The sequence below is a fragment of the Bos indicus genome, chromosome 11 (genome assembly GCF_029378745.1).
Source record: "Bos indicus isolate NIAB-ARS_2022 breed Sahiwal x Tharparkar chromosome 11, NIAB-ARS_B.indTharparkar_mat_pri_1.0, whole genome shotgun sequence".
NCBI classification, from domain to species: Eukaryota; Metazoa; Chordata; class Mammalia; order Artiodactyla; family Bovidae; genus Bos; species Bos indicus.
The window spans coordinates 67,018,072-67,026,374 of record NC_091770.1 but is presented as its reverse complement, the minus strand read 5'-3'; positions in this window follow the sequence as shown (position 1 = coordinate 67,026,374).

Sequence of the window (8,303 nt, the reverse complement as noted above, 5' to 3'; positions counted from 1 at the left end):
ACAAGTTTCATTTCACTTTGGGGCATTTTGGTTTCCCTATTTATACAAAAAGATGATGTTGTGTGCCCTGCTTTTTCCACAGGATTATAGTGAGGATCTGAATACATGAAAGTGAACTGAGAATATTGCAGTAGTCAAGTTTTCTTTTCTTAAGTGTATATACTAAAAAAAAAAACTAACCTGAAGCATTCAGAACATATATGGAGGAAGGGAGAGAGGGAAGATAGAAAGAAAGAAGAAAGGGAGGAAGGATAAGAGGGAAGGCGGGAGAGACAACCCAGAGAATACATTTTCTGGACTCCAGATTATAAAGGTTGAGGGTTTTTCAGCCCCTTTTCTTCCTTACATCTATCAAATTCGGTTACTTCATTCATCCCATGTGGCCATGAGAGGACAAGCTGGAGGAATCTTCCTAATTCTCCTGGCTTTGCAGACCTCAGTTTTCCATGAACTTTGTTTTCCTTTTTCAGACACAGCTAATGTGAACTTCACTGGAGTTCGGGGTTTGACCTTCTCTTGTATGGAGTATTTTAATGACTGTATCAGCCAATGAAGAAAGAAATGGTCCATTCAGTGAATGAAAACTCCTCATTAATAAGTTAACTGTGTACTCATTTAATCATTTTTCCAAAGTTTCTATTGCTGCTGCTGCTGCTGCTGCATCGCTTCAGTCGTGTCCGACTCTGTACGACCCCATAGACGGCAGCCCACCAGGCTTCCCGTCCCTGGGATTCTCGAGGCAAGAACACTGGAGTGGGTTGCCATTTCCTTCTCCAATGCATGAAAGTGAAAAGTGAAAGTGAAGTCGCTCAGTTGTGTCCAACTCCAGCGACCCCATGGACTGCAGCCCACCAGGCTCCTCCATCCATGGAATTTTCTAGGCAAAAGTATTGGAGTGGGGTGCCATTGCCTTCTCCACCAAAGTTTCTAAGTAGTTTTCAAAAGCTGTGTTTGAATCACAGCTTAGGGCATGATACAAGACAGAAAAGATAACAAATTTTAAAATGAGATTTTATTTAAAAGGGAGAATAACTATTCTCAAAGCCTCAAGCTGAATAGATATCTACATTCACAACAGTTATTAGAACTAAGCCTTATGCTAAAGACTGTTGTCCATGCATTACAGATGGCAAAGGCAAAGCTTTGAGGGCTTAAGAAACCTGCCTATTCAGGGCACAGATCGAGTGTTTCTGAGGACCAGGTCACACTGAGAATCAGGAAGTTCTAGGCTAGACTATGTTTGATTCTGGGCAATACATTTTAAATTGCATTTTCAAGTCACAAAGATAAAAATAAAATATTCAAAATTTAAAAAATTATTCCTAGGAATAAAAAGAATAGAAATTTACCTATAAATTCAATGCATAGCTGAAGTGGGAATATCACTAAAAGGCTGGGGTAAGGCAATTTAAAGATGCTATAAAGGGGAATCCCACAAGGTTGCCTGGTTGGTGAGAGTCTTGTGGATGAAGGCCATGTAGAAGTTGTCTTCCATAGAGCATGGGAACAAGCGTGCCATGTGTGTGCAGAGCAAGACAGTGTGTGTGGGCTTGGCTGAGAGTGATAGGAAAAGTCAACAGAGGATCATGGGAAGGAAGGGATGGAAAAATCTGGGGATACTGGTTTACAAGAAAACCAAAGATGCTGTTAAAATGTTTTAGCTACTTACTGGAGATGTTTGTTCATTTAATAAAACCCTTGAATGAGTGACATTGGAGCCTGGCCTTTTCCTCAGCGACAATTCAGCAATGAAAGAACTTCTTTCAATGGAGAGATTAACTTCTTGTTGGCTCTGTACCAAGTAAAGAATAGAAAATAGCAAAGAAAATAAAGCAGGAGCCAATCTTTATCTTCTCCCTGGAAAGCCCCCTGTTTCCCCAAGACCCTCTCCCTCTGGTCCTTGGCAGCCTCCTTCACAGCTGTCCTCCTCTTCTCGCTGTTGAACTCACTGGCGCTTTCCATGGAGAACCTTGTCTTGCTGTTAATGTGATTACTTCTGGTGCTACAGACCATTTATCTACTTCCTTCACCAGTATACTCTGCTTATGTACTGTTTCAGGGCAGCTCACAGTATCTGCCATCAGCTCTGTAGTTCTGCAGGATAAGTAACTTTACGCCTGAAGTTTACAGTATTCCTTCAGTATGACTGAAACTCAAATTAGACTTGACTTTAGTAAAAATGAAAATAGTTCTGATTCTACTTTATAGATTGAGATTCTATAGGGTTTGCTTAAAATCTGTTGTATTTAACTGAGTTTTGTGGGCAGAGATGATATATTTTACTAACTTTAATGAATGTTGGGGTCTATATATACATATTTGCATGTGTGTTGAATTGTATCACTCATTCAGTTAAAATTCTGGTGACTATAATATCATGCATTTGTTCAGTTGCTCAGTCACATCCAATTCTTTGTGACCCCATGGACTGCAGTATGCCAGGCTTCCTTGTCCTTCCCCATCTCCTGGAGTTTGCTCAAACTCAAGTCTATTGAGTTGGTGATGCCATCCAACCATCTCATCTTCTGTCATTCCCTTCTCTTCCTGCCTTCAATCTTTCCCAGCATCAGGGTCATTTCCAATGAGTCACCTCTTCACATGAGGTGGCCAAAGTATTGGAGCTTCAGTGCATATGATATGTTATTGCTATAAAAGCTCTACACCTAATTTCTCTCTTGAACTCTGGTTTCTTCATGTCTAAATACCTCCTTGGCATGTTGGCTTTGCTGCTCCATGTTCTGTCTAACATGCTAGGCTAAAATTCCCCCTGCAAACCACCTCTTAGATCACCGGTTTTCCAATGTTTATCTTTTAAACGAAAAGCATATGAGGAGTCATCTTTTTTTTATATCCTGAACGGTCTTCTCATTTTCCCTTCAGCAGGTTGGGCTCTAGAGTCAGACTTCCAGGATTGAAATCCCAGTTTTATTACTTAGTCCCTGTCCTGTGATAGGCTTTTCTATTTCATTTCTTTGAGCCTTGGTTTCCTGGAGTCCAAAATAGTGCCTATCATATGGAATTGTGAGAATTAAAATAGATCACTCATGTTAATAAATTAGTGCATTTTCAGCTCTTAATGGGAGCTTCCCCTGTGGCTCAGCAGTAAAGAATCCACCTGCAATCCAGGAACCGCAGGAGATGCAGGTTTGATTCCTGAATTCGGAAGATTCCCTGGAGGAGGGCATGGCAATCCACTCCAGTATTCTTTCTTGGAGACTCCCATGGACAGAGGAACCTGGCAGGCTACAGTCCAGAGGGTTGCAAAAAGTCGAACACAACTGGAGCGACTTAGCAAACAGGCAGGCAGCATGTAATGAACTCAATATTTGCTGCTCTTATTGTCATCATCCTCATCATGATCACTACCTCTTCCCTATCCTTGTACTAATTTGACTCAAACAGATGATTTTGCCTCTTACTTATTAGAGGAAATTGAGGATGTCAGGTATGAAGTTCCTCAACTTCTACCATCACCAATGTGGCTGGATCTCCACCAGTCTTCTCCTCTCTCCCTTCACTGTAGACAAAGATGATCCCCTTTCTATGGTTTATCCTCCTTCTCCCAGTTGTGTGTTCTTTGCCATCCTGCTCAGCCCATCAAACCAGCCTTTCTTGGGGATGGAGAGCAGTGTTAGAGTGAATGACTGGGCTTGGGACTGAACCAAGCTGGCGTCAATCTCAGACCTTCCTCTTCCTGGTTTTCCGACTAGCCTCTTCATCTGAAAAATGGACACGATGGCTTAAATGACTCTAGGTCATAGAGTCTGGGGGAGAATTGGGTAAGATAATAACCATAAGCATGGAACTAAGCACCTGGCACAAAATAGGATCTGAATAAATGGCAGCCTTTTATTCTCATTGTTACATCTGTGAGCGCTGCCAGCCTCGTGCCACTGTGCATTACACAGTGTAGGTGCTTGATAAACATTTGTTCTAGAGGTGGTGGTGAATGACGAATTATTAGCCATGATAAGTTGACTCTGGCTGGGACTCAAGATTCCTGACTCCTCAGAGAGCTGCATGATATCACAAGTTCAAGGGACCGATATTCATGTAGCAGGGGGATGTTCCAGGCAAAATCATTGTATTTCTATGAGGATTTTTGCCCCAAACCTAATGCAGTCTCCTGATGAACTGGACTGGACCAGGGAGAGGAACATTTTCTGGCTGTTTGCAGGTTCAAAGATTACAGCCCAAGGGCAGCAGCAATCTCTTTTCCCCTGAGGACCACACATCAATCCATTTGAGAAGAAAAGCAACCCTGTAGAAACACAGGCTTCCCTGGTGGTTCAGAAGGTTAAAAATCTGCCTTCAATGCAGGAGATCCAGGTTTGATCCCTGGGTCAGGAAGATCCCCTGGAGAAGGAAATGGCAACCCACTCCAGTACTCTTGCCTGGAGAATTCTATGGACAGAGGAGCCTGGCAGGCTACAGTCCATGGGGTGGCAAAGAGTAAGACGTGACTGAGCAACTAATATAATAGAAACACAGTAAGAAAAAAAAAAGGGGGTCCAGAGACTTTGATCCTGAAGGTCTATCAAAGAGAGTGGTGGCTTGGGGAGGGTGTGCTTTCTTAATTGGACCTTTTTTGTCTCATCTGCCATGTGGAGGAAGGGTTCTCATGTGTCAAGATCTGGCTAGTATTCCCAAAGACTTTGTGTGTAAAAAAAATAGTTAAAAAAGAATCTCAATATTTTCAAAGGAGACCTCAAGGAGAGAGAGTAGGTGGGTATGGCATGGGGTAGAAGATAGACGGCAAGAGAGGTAAGTGTCTTTAAGGATCTGACGCACCAGCAGTTTTGGGGAAGATGGGGACACTTAGGAAAATTAGTAAAAGTAATTAAAAGTAGATTCCCTTGAATATCTTTAGCCTAGTTCTCTCTACAGTACTATAGAAAACCCAAAGCAGATAAATATGCGATGATGTCACATCAAAAATATGTTCCTGTGTTTATTGATTTATTGAGCATGTACTACGTGCCAAGCTTCATCCTGGGTTCCAGGGATAAATAAATGGAATACAGCCTCTGCATTCAACTTGTCTGAGAAGACAGGCGTTCTAACATTATCTCAGGAAAGATGACACAACTCACGAGTATGTCAATCATGTAACAGAGAAGGGCCATTCTTGTGCCTGGGATAACAGCTGGGGGATGCATATTTTGGAATTCTTTTTATCACAGATTTGGTCATTTGGCTTTATAACAGAACTCACATGGATATTTCATGTTAGCTAAGCCAATGGATTACTATGTAGTGGGAGTGGCAGAATCAGGTGACCATAGCAATCTCCTTAAACCAAGTCTTACATGCTGTTCTTTGGCACTCCAAACTCCACTTAACTGTTTGACTGGCTGTTTAAAGAATTCAGTTTTCAATCCTAACTGCACAAATTCTCCAGAGGTAATTAACCAGTGATTTCTAACAAAACCTTGGTAGATAATTCACTAATAATAATTTTGGATGGTATGTGAAAGACCAAACAAATAGCTTTGGTCCCTTGGACTTCTACATCAGAACAAGCTTAATTGAAGGTGCTTATCTAAAATTCACTTTGTCATCTTCCAGTCATGTATTCACATCACTTTGTAAGGACTGCTTAAACTAAATTACTGTCTTATGACATCATATGATTGGATTGGAGCTTGACTCTATAATCTGACCTTTTGCCATGGAAAGAAAGACAGAGAAAGAGATTTTCATGGGGAGGTAACTAAGCCTTTTAAGGGAAAATGATCATCCCTTTCTGTTTAGGAACTGAAAGTTTGACTCTAAAAGTATCTGCTTTTGCAACATTTCCTAAAGATTATTCATGGTTTCGAGTTTCTTTTTCTCTTTGTTCTATGCATGACATTTAATGAAGATGGATCACATGCAGACTCTAATTTCACAAAGAACTGTGTGATGCTCAGCAGCAGTTCTGTCACAAGACACTTAGGCTATCGCTCTGATACGGAAGACCTTCTCCAAGAAGCCCTTCTGGCATGCAACCTTCTGAACTTGTCAAGTGAAAGTAGTCAGAAAAGTGGCTAGCCACCGATAAGGCAGGTCTCAACTGTTACTCTCTCCTTCCTTCTCCCTTCCTGCAGAGTGTCTGAGGCCAGCTGGGCTGACCTCCTTTGTTCCTTCCAACTTGGAGACGCAGTGAGTCTCAGTCATAGAGTTTGCCTCAGTGAGTCACGACACTGGGGAGCAAGGAGTTTCTTCGGGAACGTTCTGGTAGTTACACAGTCTCAGACTGTGACAGTGGCATTCATATTGTGATTTGGCTGAGATGAAGCTTATAAAACTACATGCCTTCTTCCTCCCCCAGGGAGTCATCATCTAGTAACAGTCACCTTCCAAGTTCAAAAATATCCTGAGTGGTCTGCCTTGACCTTGCAGCTGTCTGCAGAAGGTCCTGGTGATGATCACTCAAAGAAGGAATGTGTGTTACTCCTTTAAAATGTAGGTGCACTGAGTTCTGCAGGTAAGGTGACCATATTTTCTTAATGAAAAAAAAGAAAGAAGACTCATATTTTGCCTGGACAGAACATTTGAAATTGGAACCATCCTAGGAAATCTAAAAATATTAGAGGTTTCATGCAGTCTTCAGGGAAACCACAGAGGAGTCAGAGTACAGACTGTCCACCACTCTGTGCTTGAATTAACCCGGGGTCTCCTGCATTGCAGGTGGATTCTTTACCAGCTGAGCTACCAGGGAAACCCGAATAATCACACCAGTCAAGGTTTTATACGGGCATACCTCGGAGATACTACAGATTTGGCTCTGTAGATCACCACAATAAAGCAAATATCACAGTAAGGTGAGTCACACTCGTATATTGTTGGCCTCTCAAGGCATATAAAATTATGCTTATACTTAGTTATTAAGTGTGCAACAGTATTATGTCTAAAACAGCAGTGTACAAATCTTAATTTAAGGATACTTTATTTCTAAAAATATGCTAACCGTCATCTGAGCTTTCAGCAAATCATAATCTTTTTGCAATAGTAACATCACCATAACAAATATAATAACTGAAAAAACTTGAAATATTGTGAGAATTACCAAAATGTGACACAGAGACACAAAGTGACCAAATGTTACTGGGAAAATGATGCTGATAGACTTGCTCCATGTAGGGTTGTTGCAAACCTGTAAAAAATGTAGTATTTGTGAAGTGCAAGAAAGAAAGTGAAGTGTAACTCACTCAGTCATGTCTGACTCTTTGCAACCTCTTGTACTATACAGTCCATGGAGTTCTCCAAGCCTGAATACTGGAGTGGGTAGCCGTTCCCTTCTCCAGGGGATCTTCCCAATCCAGGGATCGAACCCAGGTCTCCCACATTGCAGGCAGATTCTTTACCAGCTGAGCCACTAGGGAAGTCCTGAATAAAGAAAAACATAGTAAATAGAGGTATGCCCTATTTACCTTCGCAGAGTCTAACTATGTGGACTACCAGCTGTTCAGACAATTCAGAGGGAGCAATACCAAGAGGGTGAGGTTGAATACAAATTTCCCCAATGCACGAAATTGGCGCAAGTTGTTTCGACCTTTCAAATGTCAGTTTCATCTCTAAAATGGGGAGACAAATGACATCTTTCAGAGAGGGGCTCAGATGTAAGTGCAAAATGGCTGATAGCGAGAGAGACTCAGGGCCCTGGGGTTATTCGTCTCCTCTATCCACATGTTTGTAGAGCCTAGAAGACACACACGTCTTGGCTCCTCATGAAGCTGGAATTCAAATAACTTGAAACCTACTAATTTTCTTCACTGAAATAAATAATTACACTTATTTGAATAGCTTTTTTTTTTTTTTCTTCTGAGCTGCTTTCCAGATCTGAGTGTCTTGTGAGGCGTGAAAGGCAGCTTATCTTGCTGAGAGTGTGGAATAAAACCTTAGCAGCTTCTGGTGTTAAAGGGCTTGACTTATCTCAGGGTGGTGGCAGAGCGCCCTGGCTGGCTTTGCTGCTTTGTCTTCGCACTCTGGATGGTTGCTTAGCGCAGCTGTCAAACACCTCTAGTGATCCTAAGAGCACGTTGACGGACAGTCTATGCCACTCCCAGGATATCCTAGGTCAGTGGGCATTTTCCTTTTTAGCACTGACTCCTTAAGACGCACATGCCAAAAAATATTTTGTTAGCTTTAAAGAACTACGAAAACGTGAACTAAGATGCAAATAATGTAATCTTCTGTGACAAGGAAAGCTTGCCTCATTCCATGAATAACTGTGTTCCTGAAAGCAGTGTAACAAAATCAATTTACCATGTAATTGGGGAACTCTGTTCCAAGGAACTCTTGGTGACATTTTTTCTAAA